Source organism: Hordeum vulgare, chromosome 5H (genome assembly GCF_904849725.1).
Source record: "Hordeum vulgare subsp. vulgare chromosome 5H, MorexV3_pseudomolecules_assembly, whole genome shotgun sequence".
Taxonomy (NCBI): Eukaryota; Viridiplantae; Streptophyta; class Magnoliopsida; order Poales; family Poaceae; genus Hordeum; species Hordeum vulgare.
In genome coordinates, this window is record NC_058522.1 from 149,114,659 (window position 1) to 149,140,222 (window position 25,564).

At 43.1% G+C, this 25,564-nt stretch overlaps 1 long non-coding RNA gene across 6 annotated transcripts; it reads left to right on the plus strand.

Annotated features, from left to right (window-relative positions):
• Positions 1-7,839: 7,839 nt before the first annotated feature.
• On the plus strand, positions 7,840-21,773 carry LOC123398176. 6 transcript variants are annotated; one of them, XR_006610098.1, is made up of 5 exons: positions 7,840-8,466; positions 9,090-10,678; positions 11,617-11,665; positions 13,514-13,651; positions 13,842-14,042. It is a non-coding gene; the product is annotated as an uncharacterized LOC123398176 (long non-coding RNA). The 6 variants fall into 6 exon arrangements; XR_006610096.1 differs by lacking the exon at positions 11,617-11,665 and having other exon boundaries at positions 7,841-8,202; positions 8,290-8,466; XR_006610099.1 differs by lacking the exons at positions 11,617-11,665; positions 13,842-14,042 and adding an exon at positions 21,741-21,773.
• Positions 21,774-25,564: the final 3,791 nt, after the last annotated feature.

The window sequence follows — 25,564 nt, forward strand, 5'->3', positions numbered from 1 at the left end:
TGGCAACATGGAAACTTTGTTTAGCATCTGGTTCTATATAAATTGAAGTAAGCTTAATTAAAATATGTCAACTGAGTGCATAACCGTGACTGTCTCTTTCGTGAGCTGCTTCTCTGATTGAGGACACGGTGGGGTTATGTCTCACGTAAGTAGGTGTTCAGGATCATTCATTTGATCATTATTAGTTCACGTCTGATATGCGTAGATCATCTCCCTTTTATTCTGGTACTCATAAGTTAGCCACCTTAATTAAATGCTTAGTCGATTGTTGCAGCCTCACCAATTAACTATACCTCACCCATTAAGCTTTGCTAGTCTTGATACCTTTGGAAATGATATTGTCGAGTCCTCTGTGGCTCATAGATTACTACAACACCAAATGCAGGTACATGTAAGGTGATATTATGACGCGAGTGCGGTGATTGTTCATTTGGAGTTTCTTCTTATTCTTCATCGATCTAGGATGGGTTCTAGGCCGGCAGCCTGGGATAGCAAGGATGGACGTCGTTATTATATCGTTTGTTTTCGTCCTTAGACGAACCCTTCTCTTCTTCAGGATGATTGTATGAAATGTACTCATGTGACTCTGATTTAGCTTGTGGCGAGTGTAAGCAAATTCCATAATTACTCATCTTTTTAGTACATGTACTTGTAATGATATCCATTCTTGGAAAACGACGAGATGCGTTTCTATCCCCGTTGAGGCCCTCACGCCAAAGTAAGGATAGAGCCACATCTTGGGTGTTACAAGTTGGTATCAGAGCAGTACCGACCTTGGAGCCCCCTTATTGATCAAGCTTGGCCGATTCGACTCTAGTGGAGAAACTATTTTGAGTCTTAGTTATATCGAAGAGTAGGTTTCTTTTTTCTCCTCATCTATGCTGTGGTGAGGTTTACGACTTCGGAATTTTAATTCTACTTCTCTTCTCACTCAATTTTTTTTTAGGATCAAGCGGATATTTTTGGAATCTATATGATGTTGATGTGACGGAGTTCTGTCTTGGTGCCTCTTGTCTGACTTGATTTCTTCTGGGGAGTTGAGCTCCAGGGGATTATTGAGCACATCATTATCATTCAGATTTCATGGTATCTCAGCACGAAGGATGTTCAAAATTGCTTCAATACTAGTAGTGACGAGAGGAGTCCGGCTTCCCCAATACTGGTGCAGATAGGTCCGGATGTGTCGCCAAACTTAGTATCATTGTGATTACGAGGGTCTGAGATAGATGAAGTTCCGAGATTCTGGTTATGTGTTGACGGATGTGATACACTGGACGGGTTAGTATAGCAGTTGAGTGATAACCCACAAATATAGGGGATCGCAACAGTTTTCGAGGGTAGAGTATTCAACCCAAATTTGTTGATTCGACACAAGGGGAAGCCAAAGAATATTCTTGAGTATTAGCAATTGAGTTGTCAATTCAACCACACCTGAAAGACTTAGTATCTGCAGCAAAGTTTCAGTAGCAAAGTAGTGTGATAGTAATGGTAGCAGCGGTAACAGTAACAGTAGTGAGAGTAGTAGCGGCAAAGTAACTTAGCAAGGACCAGTAGAAAAAAGACTCGTAGGAGTGGTTCCAGTTATTTTCACTCCGGGGTTGCCGGGTCATAACACATAGTAGGTGACTACAACTTGCAAGATAGGATCAAGAACACACATATATTGATGAAAACATAATAGGTTCAGATCTGAAATCATGGCACTCGGGCCCTAGTGACAAGCATTAAGCAAAGCAAAGTAGTACCAACATCAATCTTAGAACATAGTGGATACTAGGGATCAAACCCTATCAAAACTAACTCGATTACATGATAGATCTCATCCAACCCATCACCGTCCAGCAAGCCTACGATGAGATTACTCACGAACGATGAAGAGCATCATGGAATTGGCGATGAAGGATCGTATGCTTCGAACATCCTCTACCAAAATCAAATAGCAGAAAGAGAAAATCAGGATCCATTGACAAAAGGATCAAGTAAAAGAAAGAATAGAAAAGGTATGATGCGTCGATTTGTTTATTGGTTCAGCTTCAGCTCCTCCATGAGGGCAGTCGTCGCTCGTCAGTAGCCAAGCCGGCGTGTGAATCGTCGCCCACAATATACGCGCGCAGCGGGACACCCTCAGGGACGCTCCTCCATGCACGGCTGTCAATGGTTCCGCCATCTATGGCGTCGCGACCTTAGGTGAGTCAGGCTGGCGACGCACACAACCATGCCATCCAGCGCAAGACTTGGTGGTGTAGCCTCGTCGGCTCCCTGCAACTGCGGCGCCACCGAAGGCGTGTTGCCTAAGTTGTTGGATGCGGGAGAGGACCGCCCGACTGGGAGATACCATCCTGTACCGGCTATCTCTGAACCTTGCGCCCCAGGACGTGGCCACCGCGCAACGCCCGTCCGCGTCATTGGATGCCATGCGGCCACCATCATGGCCTCGTCGCCCGTGCCCCACGGTCGGCCGAGCGTCATGCCCGCATCGCGTCGTGCCCCGTGCCCGTCCGTGCGCTGCGGTCTGCAGCCGCTCCCGCGCATGGCCGTGGCAGTGCCATACCATGGTCATGCTGTATCTTGGCTGCCCGTGCATGGTCGTGGTCGTGCCATGCCCTGCACCAGCCCGTGCGCCATGCTCCGCGCCCGCGTCTGCGCCTGGCTGTGGTAGCGACGGGTCAATAGCTCTTGTGCGACACCTTTGAGGTGAATTGGAAGGAGTGAGATGTATTTCGTTCGAATTACCTTGGTGCGACACTTTTGAGCGACGAAATAGCCCAGACACGACATGGCCCTTAATTTGAACCCATGCCCTCATTAGCTGTTAGGGGCTGGACCCACAACTTATCCACATAAGCGCGGGCCCTACTTGGCGGTGCATCTAGTTACGGGCCCCACTTGTCAGTGCATTAGGTGAAATGTTTCCCCGTGCCTGTCCAAACGGGTACCCCTGTCTGAACCTGTGTTGCTCCCTCCTCTTCGTTCCCGGCAGTGAGCAGGCGGCGGCGGCGGAGCTTTTGTTCTGGGTGACAGTAGAGGCTAAGCTTTCATTCTCGGTGACAGCGACGGAAGTGGTGAGTGAATCCGGAACCCTGACATGTTCTCCTGTGTGTCGAGTTAGATCTCACCGCATCGCCTCTGTTTCCCTCTGTTTTTGGTTGATTTGATCCAGATTTGGGTGGGGGAGGGGGCTGACCGCGATGGTGCTGCCAGAGACAACAACATCCTTTCCAACCTATGCGATTTGTGCCTCGTCTGCTTTCGCTAGCTCACCTCACACTGCCCTGCCATTGACAAACAGGGGTGATGGTGCTCGGACGTTCGAATTCACTATGGAATTTCTTCCTTCTAAGGCGAAGCTAGGTGATGGTAGCATGCAGGACATAGAGAGAGATACAATTGTGAAGTGGTAGATTGATTATGCAGAGATTGATCCACAAGTTCTACAGAGCATGGAAGAGAAGGCCGTGAAGAATGTGGTGAAAAAATTGGGGAGAGCATTTTTGGGGGTCCAGAGCAAGAGGTAGCATTGTTATGATTTCATAATTGGAAAGGAGAGTATGTGAGAATTGAGGATGGTAAAGAGATGGTTGATGAAATCGATCGACAAGATGGCTGGATAACCAAACAGACTATGTTTCCTGCAGAGCTTGTTGATCTGAAATGAGATTCTAAGGTGGAAGAAAATGGGCAAGCAACTAAAGCAGCTGATCGTTTTGAAGCAGCAAGCAAGTATGATGGCTGGAGCATTTTATTGTTGTGTCATTGCTATGGGTTTCTGGGGTGGCCCGGGTTTCTTTTACTTGATGTTCATCAATCGCTAGAACTTGTTAGAGTTTCAGTTAGTGTGTCAAGCTAGTAGTTTCAGCTAGTCATGGATCATTTGTTAGCTCAATTTAAAATTGTGTGAAGCCAAACTTTCCTGAATTCTTGTAATGATATTCTCAGTTATAGTTCTCGTTAGTCCATTGATTGTTTGCTTCCCCTGATGAATAAAATGCAGCAATTGAATTCATAAAGTGCAGCAATTCTTCAGTTAACAGAGTGTAGCAATTCTTCAATTAACAGAGTGCAGCAATTCTTTAGTTAATCAAGGGGGGAGCATAACGTTTCGGTGGAGCTGGGCCCGCTAGGCTCCTCATTTTTGCAGAGAAAGAAAGAGACGGTCCAACGGGTGGGATGGATTTAAATCAGCCCAAAAACGCCTTGCACGCCTGCTCAATCTATGCGGACCGTTGCTTCAGAACACTGCCAAAAAAGGTGCTAAAAAGACCAGCCAATGAAAGTGCAGCCCGTCGATCACTGACATAGCCCTACTGCCTGATCCAGACTGTCCATTCACGGTGATCCAATGGTCCGGACAGGTGCGGGGTTTTGATGGGGTTTTGATTCGGTTTTGAGGGGTCTTCAGAGGTTTACAAGGGTTAGGGTTGAGCATAACTAATTCAAAAAAAATTAAAAAACTAGAAAACTTGTGCCAATCATCGTTCTATGTGACTAACTCGATAGGAAAAATAAGAAACCTGGACTATGGAGTTTTTCATGAAAAAACCTTCACAAAGATGGCTATCAAGAACGAGGTTGTAGGGTTTTCAAACAACCCATTTCTAAGCAAGTTTTTTTGTCCACTCTAAAATAGCCAAATCAATTTGAGTTGTTAGTATATGACAAAGTAAGAACATGTGCACTGGTTTTCCAATTTTTTGCTTTTTTGAATTTTTTATGCTCATTTCAAACTTGGTCAAACCTAAGTTTGACCAACATTTAAATAAGTTTCAAACATGAAGATGAAAAACCAAGCCTGGATCCTTCTTAGTCACTCCAAAATGAAGCTTTTGTGAGGTTTTAGAAAGTTTCAAGTTCAACACCCAAAACCAATTGTCTTCACACATGAGTTTCAAATTAGCTCCAAAGGTAAGGTAAACAACACATTTCTAAGCAAGTTTTTTTGTCCACCATGTCTAAAACAACCAAATCAATTTGATTTGTTAGTATATGGCAAAGTAAGAACACATGCACTCATGTTCCAATTTTTTGAAAAAAAAAATTGAACTTTTTATGCTCATTTCAAACTTGGTCAAACCTAAGTTTGACCAACATTTAAACAAGTTTCAAACATGAAAATGAAAAACCAAGTGTGGATCATTCTTAGTCACTCCAAAAGAAAGCTTTCGTGAGGTTTTTGAAAGTTTCAAGGTCAATACCCAAAACCACTTGTCTTCACACATGAGTTTCAAATTAGCTCCAAAGGTAGGGTAAACAACCCATTTCTAAGCAAGTTTTTTTGTCCACCATGTCTAAAACAGCCAAATCAATTTGAGTTGTTAGTATATGACAAAGTAAGAACATGTGCACTGGTTATCCAATTTTTTTTAAAAAAATTGAATTTTTTATGCTCATTTCAAACTACGTCAGACCTAAGTTTGACCAACATTTAAACAAGTTTGAAACATGAAAATGAAAAATCAAGCCTCGATCCTTCTTAGTCACTCCAAAATGAAGCTTTTGTGAGGTTTTTGAAAGTTTCAAGTTCAACACCCAAAACCACTTGTCTTCACACATGAGTATCAAATTAGCTCCAACGATAGGGTAAACAACCCATTTCTAAGCAAGTTTTTTTGTCCACCATGTCTAAAACAACCAAATCAATTAGAGTTATTAGTATATGACAAAGTAAGAATATGTGTACTGGTTTTCCAATTTTTTGATATATTTTTTGAATTTTTTATGCTCATTTCAAATTAGGTCAAACCTAAGTTTGACCAACATTTAAATAGTTCCAAACATGAAAATGAATTTGACAAGTGGTTTTGGGTGTGTAACATGATGTATAGGGTACTGATGTGTAGACAATTACATTTAGATGTGTTAACAATTCCATTTAAATGAATAGCAGTGCAAAAGATATTGAATTTACAAGTTTATAGCATTTTCTAGACTATTCACTAAATAGAAAAGGTGTATTCACGCTCACGTGGGGGGCTGACCGGTCAATCTGACCCGTGGGCCAGGGATGTAAGTGTCACTAGTTATCTCCTATAGTTATATGGTCAAATGTGTCATACCCTAGCTATTTACACATCCAGATCTGCGCCACTCTCGCCGCCGGCGACCACCAAAACCACGCAATCCAGCCCCCTCGCCGCAGATCAAGCGCCGCCGTGCGACGATCATGAGGCTTGGATCTTCCAGCTCGCGCGGCGGCCATTCCCATAGCGGAAACTGCTCCGACAAGGATCGAAAAGGGGCAAAGAGGCCAGTGCCCGACTCTGACCCGGAACGAGCGACGCGGGTTGCTTCTGACGCTGCTCGGAAGTGCGGCGCGTGCAAGTACACGAATTGAAGGAGTACGACCGCCAGATGGCGGCGGCGGCGCGAGGCGGCAGTGCGAGGCGACCGCCTAGTAGCTCCTTTGATGCGGGTGGCATGCGGAGTTCCGACACTGCACGCGCACCGCTGCCTCCTCCGAAGAGGGAGGGGGAGGAGCAGTGCTTGGCACCGCGCCCTGGGCGCCTCGGCTTTCTGTCGGGAGACTACGTTGACGACGACGACCTCGACAGCGTCATTGCCGAGATTATGGAGCGCACAAAGGACGAGCCGCAGCAGCTCATCGCGCGCTGGCAGATGGAAGAGGAGCTCGACGAGTTCCGCTTTCACTAAGCCATCGAGAAATCCCGCGTCGACAGGGGGCGGGGCACCTCCGACTCCGACTCCGACTGAGCGGCACCGCCGCCTCATTGGGGCCGCACCCCTCGGGCTCAGGTGAGCCCAATTTTGGAGATCTAACTAGGGGTAGGAGCTATGGGATACCCGCGTAGAGTTATGTAATCGAAGTACTCTGTGTGGCTTTTTCTCCGATGAGCCCGCCATTACGGATACTACTCCATGTGTAATCGAACCAAATTATCTGCTATGTTTGCTAAAATCTACCTATGTTGTTTTTATTCCGTCGATTCCGGTTGAATGATTGTAAATATGGTTGTCTGAATCGGAGCTCGTCGGCGTTGCTGTGCTTCGTCGTCAGGGAAGAAGAAGAGGGAGGATGCGCTCCCAGGGGAAAACTGTTTAACCGTAGTCGCCTCCATCTAGGTCCTAGGTCGATGTGGATAAGTTGTGGGTCCCGCCCGGCTCCACCTAATCCTGACAGAGATTGTGCTTAAGGGTCATGTCATGTCTGGGCTATTTATGCGCAGAGAGATGTTGCAGTAGAGCTGTTCTTGCGAACGATGTCCCTTTGCAGCCAATTCACAGGAAAAACGTCGCACAGGAGCTATTGACCCGGTAGTAGCAGACCTTGGTTGCACGGGACCATGGCTGCCCATGCTCGATCGTGGCCGTGCCCGCCCGCGCTAGGTCGTAGCTGGCCCCGCCTCCCTCGCCCACCCGCGGCGACGCCTCTTGGTGGACGGTCGCATAGGCTTGGCAGCTGTGCCCTAGACCATAGCCCTCGCATGGTGTGGTGGCATCGGAGGCCAACAACGGTTGGCAACGGTGGTACTCTCCACCGACGAAGAAGCCCTCGCTAGGCGGACGATGCATGAAGAAAGGCTGGCGGCAAGCCATGGCGTGGACTGCAGCGGTGGTTACTAGCGCAAGGAATAGCTCGGGAGATAAAAAGGAATAGAACCTTGTCTCTTCGGCTATTTTCACTTCAGCCCTTGTGGTTTCTCATTATCACGAATGAGATTCTGCATCTCTCTCTCTCTATATATATATATACAAATATTAAAGCTACTAAGGAGGGGCTCCTCCCGTGCGTTCCCAGCGCTCGGCGTCGTTGCTTCATTCGATCGACACGTGTTGGCTTATTTTCTAAGTTTTGACTCTTTTTTTACTCTTCGCAGAAATTACCGCTAAAGTCCACAAATATCTTGCCTCTTTGTTCTCCTAGAGAGAGGGACAATGGGGAGAAAAGGGATCCGCCACCGCCGCCTCTTCCATAGGTTCGTTCCTTGCAGCTGCGCAACCACGCTGCCGCCGGCTGGCTGGCCACCATGCCGCCACTACCGCAGCTCCCTCTACTTCCTTCCCTTCCTCCACCTTGGTGTTACCACGGGGTAAGAGACGCAAAACCTAGGCCCGGTACCTGGGATTGGTTGGCCTCCCGGGCGGATGTCGTTGACTTCCGCCGTCGATTCTGAGACCAGCAGTGCTCCCTCCCAACCCCTCGCCTCATGCCTACACCAATCTTCGCCGCTGCTTGATGACATGGAGGTGAACACCACTGCAATCATGGCGCGCCTTCTCTGACCAACGTTCTCTCATGTCAGATCTTTTTTCTTCCATTGTTGATGCGTCCAGGCTTTTGTTGAGTGGCTTTGTTAGGATCAATGAACTGTTAGCATGGTGGCATTGTTAGCAACAGATGGGAGGAATATTGAGGATGAATTACGGGGTTGGGTGTGCTGCTTACCAGGTCGGGGATGTTCTACCAGGAGTGCTCGTAGTAGTTGTTGTGGATATAGATGAGCCATAGAGGTAATGTTTTCTCTCATGGTACCTTGACCTTTTCCGTTGTAAACACACAACATATGAACAATTCAGCATTGTATTGAACATCCATTAGCTCACAAGATGGCATACGAAGTACTTATGATTACTCAGATTCCATGGTTTATGGTGTATTATACTGAACATTAATTAGCTCATAAGATCGCATTGTTGGATGAAGTGGTCTCAACTGCAACTGAAGTGGGCACTTCTAACGAACATGTTGAATTTTAAATATTAAAAGCCTAAAGTAGTTTTTCTGGATACTTTTGAGCAACAAAAAAATGCTCAACATATAGATTGTCGTGTGCTTGAACTGAAACAATAAGAACATGCACATAAAATGACCCAACCTTTTAAGAAAACTAGCCACTAACATGAAAAAAAATACTTTGGGAACCAAGACAGAAAAGAAAATGTATGTTGTACATGCATGTTCCATGTAAAAGTCATGCAGGTCACTCTCATAGTTAAAAATGAAATAAATGTGCGGATTATTCATGCCACTTTCGGTTGAGATAATTTTATTTGACCATCTTCAACTTCTAAAATTCTTTTTTAAGATGATTATGTATATATAGTTTGACTTGATTCTATTTATCCATGTCAAGAGTAGGGCATGTCTCAAATCATCATCATCTCATACGGGAAGAGGACGGATTAAGTTTTTTGTTAGCAACTAGAAAACGGATTTAGTTGTCAAGCAACAATCAGCCGTCAACTCCTTCCTCCAGAGAAGAAGGCCCACTCCGGCACAACAGCCACCAACCCCACCGGCGGCTTCTTCAAAAAGGCGGCGCACCACAACCAGAACCAAGCTAATATCTTGCCCCCAACACAAGGTATGGCTAATCCAAATTCGAAGGTGCATACGCTAACACCATATGATCCTTCTCGATTAATTGACCAATTGAACCAACTTTTGTTTTTAGTTTTGCAGCGGACCAGTCGATGTAAATTCCCATATGATTAGCCCAATGCTTTGTCTTTCATGGTAGTTTCTGAGTGTAGATTCACATATTAGCCTAATGCTCTGTACATGAAAAATAGGAGGTCGGAAGCAACTGTTTGTGTTTGGTTTTTCTTCTCAGAAAAAAATGATTTTGGTGTTTCATAACTAATTTAATTCTCATAAAGCTTTTCAGAACTGATATTTTTGGTGTTCGGCTCTTACTGTTACTCGGCTACAAATGCAGATACTGATTTTTGGCCTGATCATTTAAGGTTTGTCTCAACTAATTAGGAAAACCAAAGTATATAGTGTTATGCTATAGTGATACTTAAGCTTTATAATTAGCCTTAGGGTGAGCTATAAAAACGGAGCAAGATGTTACCTACGTACTATTAGGTAAAACTAAGTTGTTGCTCTAAGTTTCAACTATAGGACCAGTTCGGTTTATCTTTGGATTGTGGGATGCAACATGAGGCTACTCGCACATAGTGTTGTGGTGCAGTGGCTTCACATCCACAACGCAGGCCTCAGTCCTGAGCCTTTTGATTTTTCACAAATTATGTTTGTTTGTCTCGCTCCAGATTAACCAATTATTTCTTAACCATCAGATCCACTATATATAAAAAAATTAGAAAAACATGTTTCCTCGATGGCAATAATTAGGCTAAATTCACAACTTTCTGTTTTTAAATCTTGATGTTGGCACTATGCAAAAGAAATGTCGACAATCAGGATGTATTTCTGTGCTTACCATCCTGTAGATAACTATGAACTATGTTTGCTAAAAGGTTTGCTATTTTTTTCCACCACATAAATTTCGACAACACTGCGTTTTCATGTACCAGAACTAATCATGTTTCTTGCTTTGTATGCACATACATATTAATCATGTCTAGAATGAACAATACTTGATATGCTCTTCTGTTTGTAAGCTCTGTCAAACATTTGTTTTGTTTCTCAATGATATTATCTACTCCTTCTGTTTGGCTTCTGTGTTAAATGTGAAATCAACCCATCCAAAGCCACTAATATCACAATACTTTTAGTCTAATTGAATTTCTCATGGTCATATGCCTTCAGAAGTGTAAAACTGATGGCGTAATCTTCTTTGCGGTTCAAAATAAATACCCATCCTTGAAGCTCTGAAGAAGCTTCATCGGAGCTCTCAAGAACTGAGAATACGGAAAACAGAATACAACGCTTCTTGCACATTGGAAGTGCTGGGCAACAATGATATATCCACTAATTGTAAGTTCAACATTTATTCCAAGTTAACTTATTTTCAATTAGTGCATATGGCTACTCAGTTGGAATTATGCATTAGAACAAAACAGTTCATTCATCTTTCTGATGCATAGTTTCCCCCCTTTTTTATTCTTCTTTGCAATTTCTCCTTAATTTCAAACTATACAACCATCTCACTCAAAGACCAACAATGCAAACCTTCTATGGAGTCACCCGATTAAGAAACCAACTGGCCACTCTGTAGAGAAACATTTGTTGCCAATGTACAACTCCATACAAGAATGTTTGCTTTTTGGCACTATCCGTTGCATTTCAGCTACACGCGTTATCAGGAAACAAGATAATTTCCTGCGATAGCAGCTATTCCTACTTGAATAGGATGCATAGGTGAAGTTATGCCCTTATCTTGCTATGGAATTAAAACATTATGGCACGCATTTCCAGTCGGTGAGCATATGTAGCAGAGACATATGCATCATATGTACCATAATTCCTTACTTTTAGTGTGGGTGCTTTCTGTTATGTTCACAAGGTAAGCTATAAAGAGTTGAGATACCGGGCTGTTTACTCTTATTTGTGTGTTGTAATTAATATGCAAAGTGACCTGTTGTGTTTTCCCATAAGTTGTTTCCATCTTTCTTTGTGGGACTTTGTCAAGCCTTCCTTCAAGGAGCACCCAAGTATGTTGAGCCTGATTTCTATATAACTGAGGAGTCATATGCTTGGCATTACATTCCTGCCCTTGAAACTCGCATGCACAAGGGAAATAGGTGTCTTTTATGTTCGGTAAAAGCACCATTCTTTTGTGCGAAGAAACATTTGTTCGAAAATCAGCTTCTTCCTTTTAAGTTGTTGGATAGGAGATTACTTCAACTGAAACATGTGTTGTTTGTTCTGTATCCTCATTAATATTGCTAATATTGTGTTTCCTGTATATCAAGATGGCTGAAGAGCTTCCTCTTTGTGACCCTCTAGACAAGTTTTATAAAGGTAACAACCATGGTTGTGGTTTCTCAATGCGCTAAAGCAGAAGGCACATCTGCTAAAGTTGCCTTTTTACTATGTGTACTGTGTTACGCAAAATAAAATTAACACCATGATGCACGAAACACAAAAGGACATCCATGAATCCAGCTAACAAATGTATTAGTATACTACAATACATTTAGGTATTGTACTTACTGAATGTACATTTATGCACGCTAGGATGAATTAGAAAACCTTAGTATATTAGTACATTCAACAGGAAAGAAAAGACAACCTACATACACCATAGGCTCTTTGACGGGCACGGTGTGCCGCCGCGTCTTCAGTCTGCTAGTAACATGTATTATTAGTAGAACACCATTTGTTTGCGATTGAGATTAAGTTTTTTGGCACAACAATATTGATTTGCGATCGAGAATTATTATTTTCTCACAAAACAATCTCATTGCGATTTAGATTAATTTTCTTTCATAAAATATTAATTCACTGTGCTGAATTATCTGGCAACTTGTTACAAGATCATCTCAGTGAATTTGTGGTCTATACAATTCAAGTTTTTACTTGAGCATCAAGTTTGCAACATAATTACTATTCATCACAATAGTAGTGTAATTCTGTTTAGTACCGAGTTGTATTCCAGATCTTAAGTTGATGTAATATATTTCGTGTTTATCATGTGTTGATATCAATTACGTCCATTTGCAATAGAGATCTTTAATCACCTGCGAAGATAAATTTAGTACCTCTCCAGTACCGTTTCTCCGTTGAGTACGAGGTATTCTAGAATATTACTATGATGTATCTATTTCCATGTTAAACACATGTCGAGATTAATACATCTATTTGCAATTGAGATTTTCAATTTCTTGCAAATACACATGCAAAATTCAAAGTGATTTCTTCAAATTTATGCTTGGGATCACAAGGTAGTCATATGGATCTACTGCCTATGCAGATTACCACTCACTATTGATAAACCTAAATTGTTGTTTTGACATTATGGTTGCTTTACAAAGTGCTCTCCCACACATTTTTCTAAGTTATGACATAAGCCATTACAAGTGAGTATCTACTGATTTCATGAGATTATACTCCCTAGTGCTGCGAGATCCACTCCATTTTGAAGATTATCTTCAAGGTGTCATACTTACCAATTTGAGATTCACATTAATTATTTCAAGATAACTTCTTGAAATACCCATTAATTTTGCTAAGTTCATTACAACATCAACCATGATGGTCTTTAATTTACTGACCGTAAATTAATTATCTCTGGTAACCGATGGCTAGGGAATTTGAGGCTTCACCCTCAATGACCACCACTGCCCTATCTCGGCCATTGACATCATGATCAATCTTTGTGTCTCATGAGATAATGTGTGAAATCCAAGAACACACGATTCACCTATCGTCAGGACTAGTTAGGATCACACCGCTAACATAAAAATATTATCGTATACATCATAAGGCACTAGATTCGGATCTTAGCATCTGATTATTCTGTATCAGCAATTCCTCGGACACAATGAACCTCAAGGGCAAAGGTTTGAATCTCACTTCGACCTTCAACCCGACATCACCTGTTGTGACGAGACCCTATGGGCATGGATAACATGATGGTTGAATATGCCTGAACCAACATGTTTGGATACTACATTTAGTCCCTCAAACTCCTTAGTGATCTATTTATTTATGTTCATTTCTGATGTTCTAATATGAACATGATATTTGTTGTCATTATATATTGCATATCACAATATATTGTATCGGCACTTTGGTAAAAATACATTTGTATGTATTCTATATATCTGACACTGATTTTCATTTTTGAATCTTCATGTCTATATATAGATTTCTGTGGGGTCAATCCGATGAATGATGATATGTGCCTTGTGGACATATGCGCCACAAAGTCTATACTCACGGAAGTGAAATGTTTCCCCTCTCGTTGAGAAAAGGGAGATATTTTAAATCGCTAGACGCGATGAGGTATTTTTTGGCTCAACTCAAGTCATATTTACTATCCCTGTTGGTAATCGAGTAACGTCACGATGCTTCATTTTTCCCGGTTTAACTCGTACCCTCTAACCTACTAAAGAGATATCCGTCAAAATAGTTTCCATAGCGAAACTTACGATGACAACGAACAGGTCTAACTTCTCTTTACCATATGCAACAGATATGGAAAGCACATTATCTATGTATCATCTGGATTGTACTAGACATACGACACAACCCATAGCACATGTTGCGTATGAGATAGTTTTCCAGAGTGTTTCGTAGATGACAAACTTGGCATACTCGCCTTGGTCGTCAAGACATTGGGTTGAAACCGAAACTATCAGCAATTCCATTGGTTTATGATTATTATGGTGCTAAATTCTAACAAAATTTGGATTTTGTGTGCACTTCATATGACATAGGGAAGCTAATTTTATGGCTCACGCACCTTAAAGTCTATGTTGAGCCACTCACACTCCTTGAATGCATCAAGTTTAGGTAAGTTGCTCTTCCCATCCATTGACTAGACTATTCAGGTGTTCCATGGTCCTAAAGGACACATCTATATGATGTTTTCAAGTGTGATTTATTCACACGAAACCATCAGCTCATTATCCTGAACATTGATTTCAATCAAAATCAAATGGACAATGTCACAAAATTCTCCTTGTGTGCCTTCATATGGCCCTGGGATTGAAGTTTAGAAATTTTTCGTAATTTCTAGACTCAAAATGGTTTGGTAGGAGAATTTATCCAAAGATTTTTTTTGAAATAAACAATCTCAACTTTATTAATTAGAGATAAGTGTTACATCGTATATTCGAAGAGATACAATATTTTCCAAAGGCTCCTTAATCCACTCACTCGTATCAGAACTCTTTGCTAGTCTAGCGAGCTCGTGTGCTACTTTGTTCGCTTCTCTATTACAATTCTCGAAACTAGTAAAAGAAAATTCAGAAGCCATAGAAAAAAAAATCCTCAAAGATTGCAGCCGCCACTCCCGCAGAGTATCCTCCATTGTTCATTGTTTCAATTACTTCGAGTTATCAAAATTAATAATAAGCCGATTGCGTCCCCCTTTTTATGCTAACAAAAGTCCGTACCTAAGTGCTAACGCATCTGCAGCGAGAGCATCCGCGCAACACTCAATCTTCCAGTTTGCTCCTACAATGAAGTTTCCCTTATCATCCCTTATAACAGCACCCATGGTGCCTCTTAGCTGATCTTGATCAAAAGCGGCATCCACATTTAATTTAACAAAACCCTTTGAAGGTCTATTCGACCCTCCGCTCTTCTTCTTCGCCTTTGGTAAGTGGGAACTTACGTAGTTTGCCGTTATATCCCGGATCCCCATTGAGGTTAGGGACGCCTCTTCCGACTTCCCCTCATGAACAAGCTTCCCACCATAGATACCACATGGTAATAGAGATCAGCTCCCTTCCGTCCTGGAAACCCAACATAGATAGATCTTGATCAGCCATAAGGTGTAGCACTTCAAGAGTTGCCTCCCCTGCATGGTCCACCACACTAGCTTTATTTATCATTTATGTAAGTGCATCTAGTGCCCCTTAGTGATTTTGGTGGTTTGAAGACTTATAATTTAAGAGACTGATATGTTCGTAAGTGTACACGGGCTCTATAAGTCACTGAGGAGTTTGAGTTATTTGATGAATATCGAACCCTAAAAATGAATGTCTTCGAGTGAAGACTTTGGTCATTCCTTGAAGACTTTGATCGTGGAGAAATTGCGAAGAAATTGATATTCCTCATGAAGAAATTGAAGATGAGGAATTCGGTGTGTCGTGAAGAAAACACTCTGAATACTTTGAAGCTTGAAGATTTACTCTTCCTGTTTCATTTTCTTTACACTTGAGTCATAGGAAAACCGTACTGTTAAAGGGGGTCGAGGTAAAACTATGTTACAAATTTCCTCATGATTCTCAACCCAAACCTACATCTACCAAAGCCTCAAAGTGAGGAATATGAGAGACATGAGGACTTTCACAGTTGAAAGTTCTGACCGTTGCCGCGCCACGCGCCACCTGTCATAGATCTTACCCACCCAACGGTCATACTATTAAAGGGCATTTATGTCAAATCATGTCGGGATGCTCCCAGGCTATAAATAGCCGCCCCACAACCACTAGTTTGTTGGCTGCTCTGAGAGAAACTGACACTAGTCATTTAGAGCAACTCAAATTCCTCAGAGCCTTTGAGTGAAGATCATCAAGTGAGGAAATACCCCAAACACCCAAACCCAAACCAAAACCCAAGTGATTGAGCATCACTGAAGAAGTTATTCCTGTGTGGTTGTTACCTTTGAGGATTGTTACCTTTGAGGATTGTGCATCCTCCACACAGTTAGGCGTCATGGTCTAGAGCTTCCAACAGTCAATTGTGGATCGTTGGGTGACCGAGTTTGTGAGGGTTTGGAAGTCTGCCATGAAGACTTACCACGAGTTTTGGGCGAGGACTGTGTGTCCTTAGATCAGGGAGAATACAATAGGGACTGTGTGTCCCGGGACTATGTGTCCTTTGGTTTCAATACCAAGCCGCTCCAAACAAGACGTACAACTGTCACAGAAGTTGGAACTGGGCCATCAACAACTCTCTTCATCAAGTTACTGGTTCTATTTCTTCAACTCTCTCATTTCCTCAATTGTATCTTGAAGACTTTCATGTGTATTGTTTGAAGAATTTGACTGAAGACTTTCTATGAATTACCTCAACCTCAAATTCTTCACGTGAGTTAATCTATATCTTCTTATCCTATACTTGTGACCTGTGCAAACCAAATCTCTGAAATCTCATTGAGTACTTTGTAGTAGACGTTTTTGCTCTCCTGATCTGGTTCTATTTCCATTGCACTCGATTCATGACTGAGGACTTTCCTCACTAGGAATTTCCTCAGTGACAATATTGTAAAAATCGCCTAGTCACCCTCCCTCTAGTCGATATAACGCACTTACAATTTCATACAGGCCCAAGCTTTCCCACACTTGTTTGGCCTTCGGGCATAAAAACAACACGTGTTTAGTATCCTCTGGCCCAGTCGAAAAGGCTGGGCAAATTGGCGAAGTTTTTACGTGTCTATTAGCCAGCGTAACACGGCTAGGAAGACTCCCATGAAGCGTACGCCAGATAAAAAATTTAACCTTCGTCGGACAAGCTAATTTCCAAGATTGCCCCAAATAGGATTGACTTGACTTTTTCCCATGCCGATTGTATATTCCAGTTTTCGTCCATGTTGTTTACTGCATTCCTCCATGTAAGCAGATCGTACTATAAATAGACCATTTTTAGTGTAGCTCTAAGCAATGAAGTCTTGCATATTATGCATAGGGAGGGAGATTTCCATGACTCTTTGAACGTCTATCGGCCACAATATTCGTCTCAGCAAATCCTCGTCCCAAAAATTTGTAACTGGATCAATAAGGTCAGCAACTTTCGTAAATAGATTCCCCCTCATGGGTGTAATAACTCTTCTATTTGCACAATTCGGGATCCACGCATCTCTCCATATATCAATATTCTCTCCACTTCCAACCCTCCAAATATAACCATTCCTAAGAGATTCCACTCCTGCTATAATGCTTTGCCAAGTGAAGGAAGCACCCTTTCTTAAACTTGCGCTCATCAAATCACCCCCCGGAACGACTTGGCTCTTAAAATGGTGGCACACAACGATTCCGGATGATCCAATAGACGCCACGCTTGTTTAGCTAGTAGTGCCAGATTAAAACAATGTATATCCTGGAAACCCATTCCTTCATGGTCTTTTGGAACACACATCTTCCACCATGCCATCCAATGCATCCTCTTTTGATTGTCCTCATCACCCCACCAAAATTGCGACATCGCATCGATGATTTCCTTACAAAAAAAATTAGGAATTTTAAAGACGGGCATGGCATATGTTGGGATAGCTTGAACAACAGATTTTAGTAAAATTTCCTTTCCTCCAGCACATAACAACTTCTCTTTCCATCCACTAATTTTCATTATTACTCGATCAATCAGGAATTGAAAGAATCGCTTTTACCCATTAAGTGCCTCAGTCATAATATTCAAAATAGTGTACATCTATGTTTTTTCTTCCACTTTTGTATTGGGGCTAAAAAATATGCTTTATTTTTCTAGACTCACCATTTGCCCCGAAGCGGCACAATAAGAATTTAAAACCATTCTCAAAGCCTCCACATTTGTAGCATTTCCTTGCATAAGTATCAATGAATCATCTGCAAAAAGGAGGTTGGAAACTGATGGGGCTCCTCTACTGACGTTAATGCCACAAATCTTACCCATCTCCTCCGCCTTTGCTAAAAGAGCAGTCAGTCCTTCCGTACATAACAAGAACAAATTGGGGGAAAGGGGGTCCCCTTGCCTCACCCCTAGTGGTTTTGAAGTTGTCAGTCTCGTTACCATTAAAACACACTATATTTCACAGAGGACACACATTGCATAATCAAATTCACCCAATTCTCTCGAAACCCTAGTTTCAACAATATTTCTTTTAAAAAGGACCATTACACTCGATCATGGCACACAAACCCTCCCTCCCAGTTCTTTTCTTTTTAATTTTGTGGAAGCACTCATATGCTACTAGAATATTATCTATGATCGTTCTCACGGGGATAAAAGCACTTTGAGTTGGACTAATAATATCTGGAAGAATTACCTTTAAACGTGTTGTAATCATTTTATAATTAACCTTATACACCACATTGCATAAACTAATCGGTCTGATTTGAGTAATATTTTTTGGAGCATTAATCTTTGGAATCATGACAATTGTAGTACCATTCCATCCTGTCCGTATTGAACATGAATTCACCGCCTCGAGAACCTCTTCTGTCAAATCTTCTTCCAGCATAGACCAAAACCTCTTATAAAAAAATTGTGGAGCCTATCCGGAGCCGGAGCTTTTAAATCTCCAATATCTAAAAGAGCTTTTCGGACCTCCTCTACTGTATATGGAGCCATAAGAGCATTATTCATTTCAATTGTCACTTTCCTTGTCACAAGGGAGAGAACTTCCCGATTTGGTTGGGAGACCTCTGACATAAATAGATTTGAAAAGTACCCTCTAATGTACTCTTTCATCTCAGTATCTTGTAACCAGCTCCCATTATCCCCAAGCAATTTTTTAATATGATTATTTTCTTTCTAGCTATTGCTACGTTGTGGAAAAAAGAGGTGTTACGATCCCCATGTAATAGCCTATTTGCACGTCCATGTTGTATCCAATAAATCTCCTCTTGTTCCAGCAAATTCTCAATAAGGACTAGAATCTCCTTTTGTCGTGCTTGGGAGTTGCTACGGCAACAAAAGACCTTCCAACGGCGCGAGAAACACGTGCTGATGGGAGACTATTCTTGTCTTGATACTCCTCGGCAATGACACCAGGAATCCTTCTGCTACAGCTATGCCTTTAGGGACTTCCTATGCAAATATGCAAAGGATTCCCCCGTGGCCTTGGAGCCTTGCGTTGGTGTTTCCTTGAAGCGGAAAGGGTGATGTAGCACAGCGGTGGTAAGTATTTCCCTCGGTTTTGAGAACCAATGTATCGATCCAGTGAAGGAGTATCACAAGTACCTGCAAAAACACAAAAAGCTTGCTCCCAACTCTATGAAGGGGTTGTCAATCCCTTATAGATTGTTTGCCAAGTGAGAACTAAAAGCAACAAAGTAACAAAGCAAAGTAAAAGTGAAAGTGGAAACGATAGGTGTGAATAGACCCGGGGGCCGTAGTGTTCACTAGTGGCTTCTCTCATGAAAGCAAGTAGACGGTGGGTGAATAAATTACTGTCGAGCAATTGGTAGCACCGCACAAAGTCCTGACGTCATCTATGGCAATGATTATATCTATAGGCATCACGTCCAAAACAAGTAGACAGATACTTTCTGCATCTACTACTATTACTCCACATGTCGACCGCTATCCAGCATGCATCTACTGTATTAAGTCCAAAAGAACAGAGTAACGCCTTAAGCAAGATGACATGATGTAGATGGACAATCTCATATCTACGACAAAGCCCATCTTGTTACCCTTGATGGCAACTACACGATGTGTGCCTTGCTGCCCCTACTGTCACTGGGAAAGGTCACCACACGGTAAGAACCCAAAACCAAGCACTTCTCCCATTGAAAGAATCATAGATCTAGTTGGCCAAATAAAACCCAAGACTCGGAGAGACTTACAAGGATATCAAATCATGCATATCAGAAATCAGCAAAGACTCAAATGTATATCATAGATAATCTGATCACAAATCCACAATTCATCAGATCTCGACAAACACACCGCCAAAGAGGATTACATCGGATAGATCTCCATGAAGATCATGGAGAACTTTGTATTGAAGATCCAATAGAGAGAGGAAGCCTGTAACATCCCAAATTTCCTACTTTGGAATGATTTACAAATATAGATAAGCATATATGCATTTTGATTGCAATAAAGTTTGCATTTGAATTCTTTAATTTTTGCTCCTTGCTTTTCTATTTTTCTTCCAACAAGAAATACCCCGCAAATAATTCTTGCAAGCAAGAAAGAGTGGAGGAATATGACCCTCCCAAATCAGGGGTATTTTTGGAAATATTTGAGACAAGAAAAAAACAAAGTTTTGTGGAGAAATTAATTGCCAAAAAGAAAATAAAACCTTAGGGGTTTTTCTGAAAAAAAAAATTTAAAAAGTTTTTATTTTTGTTTTGGAAAAATGTTAAATGGATAGGGATTTTTTTTTGAAAATTTTGGTATATAATACCCCTATATTTGAAATTTATTTTATTCCCTTTTTATTTTTGTACTTTCTGTTTTTGAAAAAAATAGAAAATAGGAAAGTTTTTTTTAATAGGAAAGCGCCTGAGCGCTTTATAGCGCTATCGGGCCGAATCCCTAACGCCCGGATCCGAATCCCCCAGGATCGGCCGACCGATTCCCCAGTCCCCTCTCTCTCCCTCACTGCCGCGTGGGCCCCTTGGCCGATCCCAGCCCCAACCGGTCACCCCCTTCCTTCCTTCCTTCTTCCTCCCTTCCTTCCCCGGCCCGATCTCCTACCAAAGCTCGCCGGCCGGCAACCGATCTCCCCGGATCCCCCTCCTCCTACCCTATAAAGCTTCCCCCTCGCGACCGAACCCCCTTCCCTTTCCCTAGCCCGAGACCCTCGCCCCCACGCCACCCCGCCACCTCGTCGGAGCTCGGCAAGCTCACCAGAAGCCCCCGAGCATCCCCTGCTCACCCCCGGCCAAGCCACGCCTCCCCACCTCCACCTATCAACGCGGGAGCCTCGCCACCGTCTCCCCAACCCCTCGGACGCCGCCGAGACCCGCCGGAGCGACGACCCCGACTCCACCCCGCCTCGGACCTCGCCGGAGTTGAGCCAGCCCCCTATGAGTTCCCCCCCCTCTCCTTAGCCGTCAGATCTAAACCAACGTGCGAGATTAGATGATGAGATACCCCTTCGGTTTTTAATCAAAAACCGAAACGGGTTTTATTTACTTATTAGTTAGCCGGCGCTTTTGCTTACATACCGGCCGTTTGCTGGTTATCCCCGCAACACACAACACCTTAGCGAATCAGGAGCTCACACGTACCCCCTCCCGTTCACTAGTTAGCTTAGTCTGTTTTTCAGTTTTAATTCAAAAACAGAGAGAGTTTCAATTTTTTTTGGCTCAGAACTTTTGATCTAGAGATCCAATGAGGTTGATTCTTTTTCCAGTATATCACAATTGTTCTGTAGTTTTCGAAAACATATTATTTGCCTATGTTTAAAATTTCACAATTTAAATTAGATCAGATTTAGTTTAAATATTGTTTTGCCTATTCCAGGAGTTTAAAAATAGCTTTTGATTTGATTCTTTTTGCTGCTGCTTCCTAGTGATCATATCTTTCTGTAGTTTAAGTTTCAATTTTTTTTCAAATATTTTTTGTTGGGGTTTTATCAAAAACAGATTCTGTTTTGCTTATGTTAAGTGATTTCTTCACTTTATGCATTAGTAGTTTTATTCTAGTGATGTTATTTTGCTTGTTAATGATTGTAGTGCTTATGGTGTGTATTTGTTTGTATCGAGAGATCACCCGGAGTGCGAAGCGTGCTACTTCGAAGCGCTCGGTAATGACAACTATCAGCAAGGCAAGTCATTTGATCATGTATTACCTATGTTTTATGCATTGTAGTTCTACCCTTCAAACACCCTATTGCATGCTGAGTAGGTACTTGGAAATATTGGTTACTTGTTGTAGTATCATGTGGTAGGCACCCAACAACCCCGTTACTTGGCCCGGGACGACAAATTTTATATTGCTATGCTTGTGTAGACGGGGTTCTGGTTGAGAGTTTATCACGAGTGATGCGGGAATAATTTAATAACCAAGACCAGTTAAGACAAGACTATTCAAGACCTCGTGATGCAATGCAACTCTGGGTGAAGGACGGTTTAGATGGGCTCCCTGGAGAAACCAGTGGACGACCCGGGATGCATGGAGACGTGCCATGCCATCTTGCAGAAAGCTTCACCCAGGCTCGAAGGGATGGACTGAGGCTTCAAGACCCAAGGCTTACCTGCACAGCCACAAGTCATTATGTGCTCTGGCTTGGTTGGACAACGCGGCGACTCTGGACAGGCACCGATAGGGGATCAGAGGGACCCGTTGAAAGACCATGTTCTGATCATCCGGTCTTCAATCACCCTGAAGTGCGAGGACAAACTCGGAGGCGATCAAATCTTGTGGGGAACGTGTGCAAAACTCTGCAGAGTACCCAAACCTTATCGATTAGTCGTGTCCATGGTCATGGACAACTTGAGCCGAAGGCATTGAAATTTTCCCGAACTCTCAACACAATTTAAAAATGATGTGGGGATTATCGACAACTCGGGTACGAGAATTGGTTGGTGGAACCATCTCGTTAACAACAAACAATGTAGAAATGTTTTGCTTTTATCCCTCTCTTGATGTAGGAGAAAACTTGCTTTTCGCTAAAAACTTATAGCCCCACCTGCCATATATGCATGTAGAATAGATGATTACTATTTCACCCCCTCTCTTTGATGACTTGTCGGCATATTCCATATGCTGACCTACACAGCTGCAACGTATCATGTTGTAGAGTATTTTTCTGGCCAGGTGTGAGGCTACGATCTACGCTCGGTGATATGCCCTGGAGTCGGATGGACTCGTCTACCTTTGAAGCTTCAGCTAGTCTTCGTTAGTTATCTCATTAGATGGCCTCCAGCCACTTTATTGTAATCCGTTATTGTAATAAAGTACTCGATATGAGATTTTGATTAATAAAGCTGTGTGATGGAACTCTTGATATATACATTGATGTACTGAGTGTGTACCAGCATGATCTTGGGATGGTACGGAAACACCAGAGACTTGGTCGTTTCAGGGCGGGTCGCTACAGATATGGTATCAGAGCACACGCTGACAATAGGACGTAACCTCTAGGAATTGAAAAGCCTTAGGGAGAAAACTATTTTTCTTATGTCTATAAATATTCTATTTCCTCTTCTGCTCATTTCTGAGTTCTCTCCGATTTTCCAATGTTTTAGATGGCCACCTTCATCCTCGTTAAGTTCACGGAGTTTTGCCAGCCCGACGCCACTATGCCTTTCGGAACGGAGCTAATGCAGATCACCAAAGACTTGAGGATTGCTCTGCCGACTATCACAGGGAAGCCTACTTCGTCTTACCCGGAGGATTCACGCTACAGGATTGAGGTGCACGTTCCCGGAAGGACATTCGAGCCGAGCACTGAGCCTGTGGACTTCAAGTTCATCGCACCCAGCTGGATTCTCGGAAGGGACATGGCGGTCCATTGTGCACTCGGATGTATCAAGGAAGTGTACAAAGGCTGCCCTATTTCGCCGGACATATCACGGTATCCCGGAGAGGAGAAGATGGAGAAATCATCTCAATCAAGACGAAGGACGCTCTCCTATCCTATGCCCAGACCTTGGAGAAGCATAGCGGGACTCTGGAGCATCGTGTGGTCAAGGACGCCAGGAAGATCAAGCAACTGTCGCTCCGCGAACTCGAACTCGAACATGCAGCCCGGGAAGCCCACTATGATCATGAATTGGAGGTGAAGGACTTCTTGGAGAGGATCGAGAAGCTGAAGGCTCGTGTCACATATCTTGAGGAAGAACTGGACATGGGCGAGAACCTTCATCCTGAAGGAGACGTAGCCCCCTTGATCAGCAATGAAGAGGACTACGAAGCAAGCTTCACCGAAGGACCCACCACCATGCTTTTCTGAGGAGGACACTTAGACTAGTCCACCAATTTATCTTATCGTTAAACGCTTAGGCCGATGTTTAGGTTATCGAAACTTGTATCCCCGTGTGAGAACCTTTTGTGATGATATTGAATAAAATGTGTGGTGTGATACTTGATTGTTGCATTTCATATGGGTAGTGTAATTACTCTTTAGACCATTGTTCTATGCTAATCCCACCCCGCCACAAACACCAGATGCCTCCGAGACGTGTCCCTCCTTCCAACTTCCCGCCGGAGCACACTCAGTTGATTTAGCAACAGAATACCCTGATGCAGCTGATCATCCAGAACCAGAACAATAACAACAACCATCATCCACCCCAGGCTGACAATCTCACCCGTTTCCTGAGGTTGAACCCTCCGACTTTCTCCAGCAGCATTGAGCCCATTGTGGCAGATGATTGGCTCCGCAAGATGGAGCGGGAACTAATCACTGTTGGATGTACTGAAGCTGAGAAGGTGCTCTTTGCCGCGCATCAACTTGAAGGCCCTACAGCTGCATGGTGGGAGAACTACACCACCACATACCCCATTGTCGGAGTCACTTGGGAGCAGTTCAAACAAGCCTTCCGCACCGCTCATGTCTCAGCTGGGGCCATGAGTCTGAAGAAGCGTGAGTTTCGCAACTTACGCCAGGGAAATCACTCTGTGGCTCAGTATGTTGATGAATTCAGCCTGCTCGCCCATTATGCACCTGGAGATGTGGCCGATGATGCGGCCAAGCAGGAAAAGTTCTTGGAGGGACTCAATGATGAGCTGAGCATTCAGCTGACTGTAGCCAACTTAAACAACTACCAGGAGCTGGTAGATAAGGCCCTCATCTTTGAGGGGAAACATCAGCAGATGGAGAACCGCAAGCGGAAGTACGGCAATGGAAAGTTCAAGTCCGGCACTCAGCAGAAGCCTCGCTACACCCCCTACTCAGGGAATACCGGGACTGGATCCGGTAAGTTAGGAGGACACGTCCAGCATAACCACCCAGTGCACAACCATGGAGGACACAACCATGGAGGAAATGGGAACCACCGCAACAACGGCAACTTCAAGAATGGCGGTACTGGCACTTAGCATCATTCCGCTCCAGCCTAGAAGAACCTGACTCATATCACCTACTTCAAGTGTCAGAAGACGGGACACTATGCCACTGAATGTCCCCAGAAAAAGCAGGGAAATGGAAACGGCAACGGCAACTCAGCAGCAAACAAGCCCAACCCTTTTCCTCGAGCTCAGGTGAAACACATTGATGTTGAAGAGGTCTATGATCACCCCGATATTGTGGTTGGTAAGTTTTTGCTAAATTCACGTCCAGTATTGGTACTTTTTGATTCTGGTGCAAAGCATTCATTCATATCAAGGGTAGTTGTGGAAAAGTATAGTTTGCCAACTAGAACCCTCAGCCAGCCTATTAAGGTCAGTTCCCCAGGAGGCATGATGACAGCCGGGATAGGATGCCATGCTTTGAGTCTCAACATCGGGAACCATAAGTTTCCCACCGACCTCATCGTATTAGAGTCTCAGGGATTGGATGTAATCCTAGGCATGGATTGGTTGGCCAAGTAAGAAGGGAATATTGATTGTGCCCTTAAGTCTATTTTGCTCACCACCCCCGAGCAA